Source organism: Armigeres subalbatus, chromosome 1 (assembly GCF_024139115.2).
Source record: "Armigeres subalbatus isolate Guangzhou_Male chromosome 1, GZ_Asu_2, whole genome shotgun sequence".
In the NCBI taxonomy this organism is placed as follows: Eukaryota; Metazoa; Arthropoda; class Insecta; order Diptera; family Culicidae; genus Armigeres; species Armigeres subalbatus.
This window is the reverse complement of record NC_085139.1, coordinates 278,346,299-278,352,572: the sequence shown is the minus strand read 5'-3', so window position 1 is coordinate 278,352,572 and position 6,274 is coordinate 278,346,299.

Genomic DNA, 6,274 nt, shown 5'->3' with positions numbered 1-6,274 from the left:
GAGATCCTGGGACTGAGTGAAGTCCGTTGGCCAAACTTTGGAGAACACAGAACGTCGTCGGGACAAGTTCTGCTATACTCTGGTTTACGAGGTGAACACGCTCCCCGGCATCGCGGAGTTGGCTTCCTACTAAGCGCTCAGGCACACTCTGCGCTTATGAAGTGGGAACCTATAAGTGAAAGGATAATCGTTGCCAGATTTAGAACACGGGTCCGAAACCTTACTATAATCCAATGTTATGCGCCAACCGATGTTGCCGATCTGCAAGACAAAGAGAACTTCTACAGTCAACTCAATGCCGTCGTAGATAGAATTCCGAAGGGTGATATCAAGATCTGTTTGGGCGACTTCAATGCGAAGATCGGATCCGACAACTTGAACCATGAGCGCATTATGGGACGCCATGGTCTCGGAGAAATGAGCGAAAACGGAGAGCTGTTCGCAGAATTTTGTGGTAATAACGACATGGTGATCGGGGGATCACTCTTCCCTCATCGACCGGTTCACAAGGTCACGTGGGTCTCCCGTGACGGCTTTACAGAAAATCAAATCGACCACATCTGCATCAGCCGAAAATGGAAACGGAGCCTTCTTGATGTACGGAATAAACGTAGTTCCGATATCGCGTCTGATCATCACCTCCTCATCGGCGAAATACGCCTGCGCATTGCGCGGATTCGTCGGCAGGAGGAAAGAGGTGGACGACGATTCAACACACGCCGACTGGAAGATGCCACGGTGAAACGGTCCTTCGTTGAAGAACTGGAGACGCGTGCTGCAGATATTCCGGAAGGTGGCAGCGTGGAAGACCAATGGACCGCCATCAAGAATGCCTTCATCACCACCAGCGAGAACAATCTGGGCGAACTACGCACCCAGAGAAAACAATGGATCACCGATGAGACCTGGAGGAAGATAGAGGAACGAAGAGAAGCCAAAGCCGCGATAGAGCGATCGAAAACCAGAGGAGCCAAAGTCTTAGCCCGTCAACGATACTCGGCTCTTGAGAAGGAAGTAAAACGCTCATGTCGACGGGACAAGCGAGCGTGAGCAGACTCTCTGGCCGACGAAGGAGAGAGAGCCGCAGCAACCGGGGACATTCGCCTCCTCTACGATATCTCACGACGCTTAAGCGGGGCGAAGATGAATGCAACGATGCCTGTGAAAGACGCGAATGATCAGTTATTGACCGACCCAACTGACCAGCTGAAACGCTGGTTCGAGCACTTCGAACAACTTTTTCAAGTGCCAACCAGGCCATCACCACCTCGGCATGATCTGCCTAGGATCCGACGTATAACACGTGTCAATACCGAAGCTCCATCACTGCTAGAGATTCAAACAGCTATCCAAAGCATGAAATCGAATAAAGCCCCAGGGGTCGACCGCATATCAGCCGAGATGCTCAAAGCTGACCCCATGACATCCGCTCAACTACTGCATCGTTTATTTCGTAATATCTGGGACACCGCAACTTTCCCGGTCGACTGGATGCAAGGTATCTTAGTAAAGGTGCCCAAAAAGGGGGACCTGACTGTATGCGATAACTGGCGAGGCATTATGTTGCTGTGTACCGTTCTCAAAGTTCTGTGCAAAATTATCCTAGCCCGGATTCAGGAGAAGATCGATGCGACTCTCCGGCGGCAGCAAGCCGGATTCCGTGCCGGAAGATCCTGTGTGGACCATATTGTCACGCTCCGCATCATTTTGGAGCAGGTCAACGAATTCCAAGAGTCCCTTCACTTGGTATTCATTGACTACGAAGAGAATATGTGGGGCGCCCTGAGACGCAAGGGGGTTCCTGAGAAAATCATCGGCCTCATCGAAGCACAGTACGAGGCCTTTTCGTGTAGAGTGCTGCACAATGGGGCCCTGTCCGACCCTATCCGGGTCGTAGCTGGTGTGAGGCAAGGATGTATTCTATCACCGTTACTGTTCCTCATCGTAATCGATGAGATTCTGGTAGATGCGATTGACCGTGAACCAAACCGCGGGCTGTTATGGCAGCCTATAACCATGGAGCACCTAAACGACTTCGAATTGGCGGATAACGTTGCACTACTCGCGCAACGGCGCTCTGATATGCAGAGTAAGCTCAACGACCTTGCCGATCGCTCCTCCTCGGCAGGTTTAGTCATCAACGTCAACAAAACCAAATCGTTGGATGTAACACGGTGACTCCTTCCAGTTTCACAGTAGCCGGGCAACCAGTGGAGAATGTTGAAAGCTTCCAATATCTTGGTAGCCAAATGGCGTCAGACGGCGGTACCAAGATCGACATAGGCGCACGGATCAAGAAAGCAAGGGCTGCCTTTGCGAGTTTAAGAAATATCTGGAAAAACAGGCAGATAAGTGAACGCACCAAAATACGAATTTTCAACTCTAACGTGAAATCTGTGCTGTTATACGCTAGCGAAACATGGTGTGTATCAGTGGAGAACACTCAACGGCTACAGGTGTTCATTAACAGATGCCTTCGGGCCTGGTGGCCTCACAACTGGATCTCAAACAACGAGCTCCATCGTCGTTGTCACCAGAGGCCGATAACAACAGAAATTCGGGATCGGAAGTGGGGCTGGGTCGGCCACACTCTACGTAGGGGCGGAAACGAAATCTGTAAGCAAGCATTAGACTGGAACCCAGCGGGACATCGCAGCAGAGGCAGACCCAGAGGCTCATGGCGGAGAAGCCTCAATAAAGAAATAAAAGAAGTCGACCGAAATCTAACCTGGCAACAGGTTAAAGCGATAGCCGGGCATCGCTCAGGATGGAGATCTTTCAAGTCGGCCCTTTGCACCACCGGAGGTGTACAGGATCCATAAGTAAGTAAGTAATTGGTGTTGTAGACCTTCAATATCTGAACTCAAGAATGGTTTGGAGTACCATAGCTATTCTGGGAATGTTGATTTTTTTTTTAAATACTGATGTAATGATATCCAATGGGATTTCTACAACTAACACACAAGCTCAGTAACCTATCAAGCACTCTGTTGGTATTGAAGACCTTCAAGATCTGTACTCAAGAATTGTTTGGAGTACCGTAAATATTCTAGGAATGATGTATTTCGTATATACTGGTGTAATGATGTCCCATGAGGCTTCTCCAACTAACACACAAGCTCGGGAACCTATGAATTACTCTGTTGATCTTGTAGAGCACCAAGATCGGAACTCAAAAATAGTTTGGAGTACCGTTAATGTTCTGGTAACACTGCGATTTGATAAAAATAGCTCAATCATGTCTCAAGTACCATTTCCAACTTCATATTAGGATTGAGGCCCCGTAAAACGGTTTGTTACTTATGTAGATCAGCAAGATCTGAACTCAAGGAAGGTTTGGAAGCCCTAAAAGATCTCAAAAAAATATTTCCCCCCATATTTCAACTTTTCCATGGTTTGCATCCGTTTTTGAAGCAGTATGTCCAAAATTTATGTTGAAATAAGACGAAAAAAAAATCCGTATTGAATCGGTTAAGTCAAAAACTATTTAACCAAGTTCTATCAAACCAATTTCACCGAAACTGTTATAAGGTAAAAATGATTTACCCGAAAATATAGTTTGGCCGACAGCGACATACAGCCGAAAGGGACAATCCGCCGAACTGGTACTTACTTGATTCTTGATGGCCTACAGCTCTTCGATGAACCTACGCCGAATGGAGTATCCTTCTCCACTGGACTCGATCCAGGGCCAATCGCTTCCAGTCGCCCTGAACATTGAGCGCCCTCAGGTCCTCTTCAACTGCAAAAAGCCATCGTGTACGCGGCCTTCCACGAAGCCTGCGGCCTCTTCCGGGTTCTCTACTAAATATTATCTTCGCTTGACGTTTTTCCGGCATACGAACAACGTGACCAACCCACCGTAGTCTGCCGTGTTGTATAAGCTTAATAATATCCAGCCCTTTATACACCTGGTACAATTCGTGATTCATGCGACGCCGCCAGATACCGTTCTCCTGTTTACCGTCGAGTATTGTCCGCAGCACCTTACGCTCAAACACTCCGAGAGCTCTCCGATCAGTCTCCTTTAACGTCCATGTTTCATGGCCGTATAAAGCCACCGGAAGAATCAGAGTAGTATACAGCGCGAGTTTTGTTTTCGTTTGCAGACTACGAGACTTAAGCTGGTTACGAAATCCGTAATAAGCCCTATTTGCAGCTGCAATACGCCTTTTCACCTCGCGGGTAACATCATTATCGCACGTCACTAATGTTCCAAGATACACAAATTCTTCTACCACTTCAAATTTTTCACCATCCAGCACCATTTCGCTACCACCACCACTAATGAACCCACGTTGATTGCCAGCGACCATGTACTTCGTTTGGCTGGTATCCCAAGTAACAATCTCAATGCTTCGAAGATTTATGCTAGTTTTATAGAGGTTTTATTACGGCATGTAGAAATGCTTAAAGTTTTATTTTGGTTTTATTCAGTTGTCATTTAATTAGATCCGCAAGAGTACTTGAGAACTACGTTTTGAATTCCAATATAAAACCACTGCTCTTTAGGTTCTATAATGCTCCTGTGTTCCTCCTCAGAGCTAAAAAATGGAACTGACATAAAGCCAGCAGTTAAGTTATATGTTGGTTTTGATCAAGACTTATAAAAGCTGCCAAGCTTCGTAGAGTCCTGTATAAAACCCACATATAACATTTACTCCTGAAGAAGACCTGCATAGGAATACGAAGCTTGAAACTACTAACTACTATGGATAGAAACTAAATTTTCAGCACAAATTGTTTGACCCACGGAAGTTTTTTCAATTCGCTTTCAGTCGAAAATGAAAAAAAAACATTAGCAGTTTTTTCTATGTCGTGAATTATGTAGGGGAACTGTTCCGATCTCCATCTCACTCACTGAAAATACATTCATCTTATCGGGAAGTAAAGAAATACGGCACCAATTTCTTCGCTTCTTTTTGTCAACATGCGAACTCCTGCTGAAAAAAATCACAAATCAAATACCTTTCCATTGCTCTGCTTTCAATGGGATGAACATCGGAACCATGAGTTGAAATCCAGGAGCAGTTCCCTTATATATTAAGGTCGTTGAAAAAACTGTTCAAACAGCATTTGCTCATGAGGGGTATGAAAATATGTATTTAATCCATACATGCTTTGCCAATTTAACATGAGTGAAACACTTTTATGGTACAAAATATACCATTTAACAATTGCCATTATATGCTTTTTAATTGAAATACTTATTTTTAAAAGTACTTGCATTCGATGCCGAGGGCAGAAAAAGTTTGTTTATGATTTTTTTATATCTGTCTACATTGTCATGTTGTCATTATATATAAAACTATCAAGCTTTAGGTTTGACCAAGATAAAACTTGCTAGTCGTAACATGGTCTTGAAAAAGGCCAAGATAAAACCTCTAGGTGTTTGGAATGCCCAGATAGGGCCAGTTCAGGAGTGATGGTTATATAGAGGCATTTTTTATGCAATCAAAGTTTTATTCGAAAAAATGTCGCCGATATGAAAAAAATAATGAATTTCATAATCGAAATATCATGCAAATTTCTGTTTCACCTTTTAAACGGTAAAATTGCATATCCTAATAAGTTTGAGGAACAATGCTTTGATTATTTGATCAACCAAAGTGGTTAATAATTGAAATTATTTTGAAAGTAATTAATTAAGGCAATTAATTAAACTTGAAAAATTCTAAATAATAACAAATTAACGAAGCGCATTGTTAAAATACTGATTATTTATCATGGTTTCACCATGAAAAATCCCTGGCATGCCTTCAAACATGCATAGAACACTCAAAGCCAGATATGAACTTTTATTGAACTGGCTAATAATAATTCTTTTATTTTTGTTGTTGACATGTGTTCCATGTGTTGTAGGAAGAAAAGCGAGTTTTTTCGCGTACAAACAATAAACAAATAATCAACCTGAGAGTTGACAACTGTTTCATTATCGGCTTATTTGTTGTTGTATCATAGTCATGAAGTGGTTGTATCATGGTTATATAGTGGTTCTCAAAACCACCAAGTCTAGAGGAGGTTTTATGTTGCATGTTTTATGTGAGACTTGAAGTATATTATAAAACCGTTGGTTCTGAACTGGAACGCATATTAGGTTTTAATGATTGCAATAAAACTGGGCCAACTGGCTGTAACATGGTTTTATAGAAATCTACAGGAGGTTGTGGAAACTGCGAGGACTGCATGGAAGGTTTTGAGATTAGGTTTTGAAGAACGCTATAAAACTCTGATACAACCTTAATTGTTACTTGGGTATTGATCGTGAGTCCAA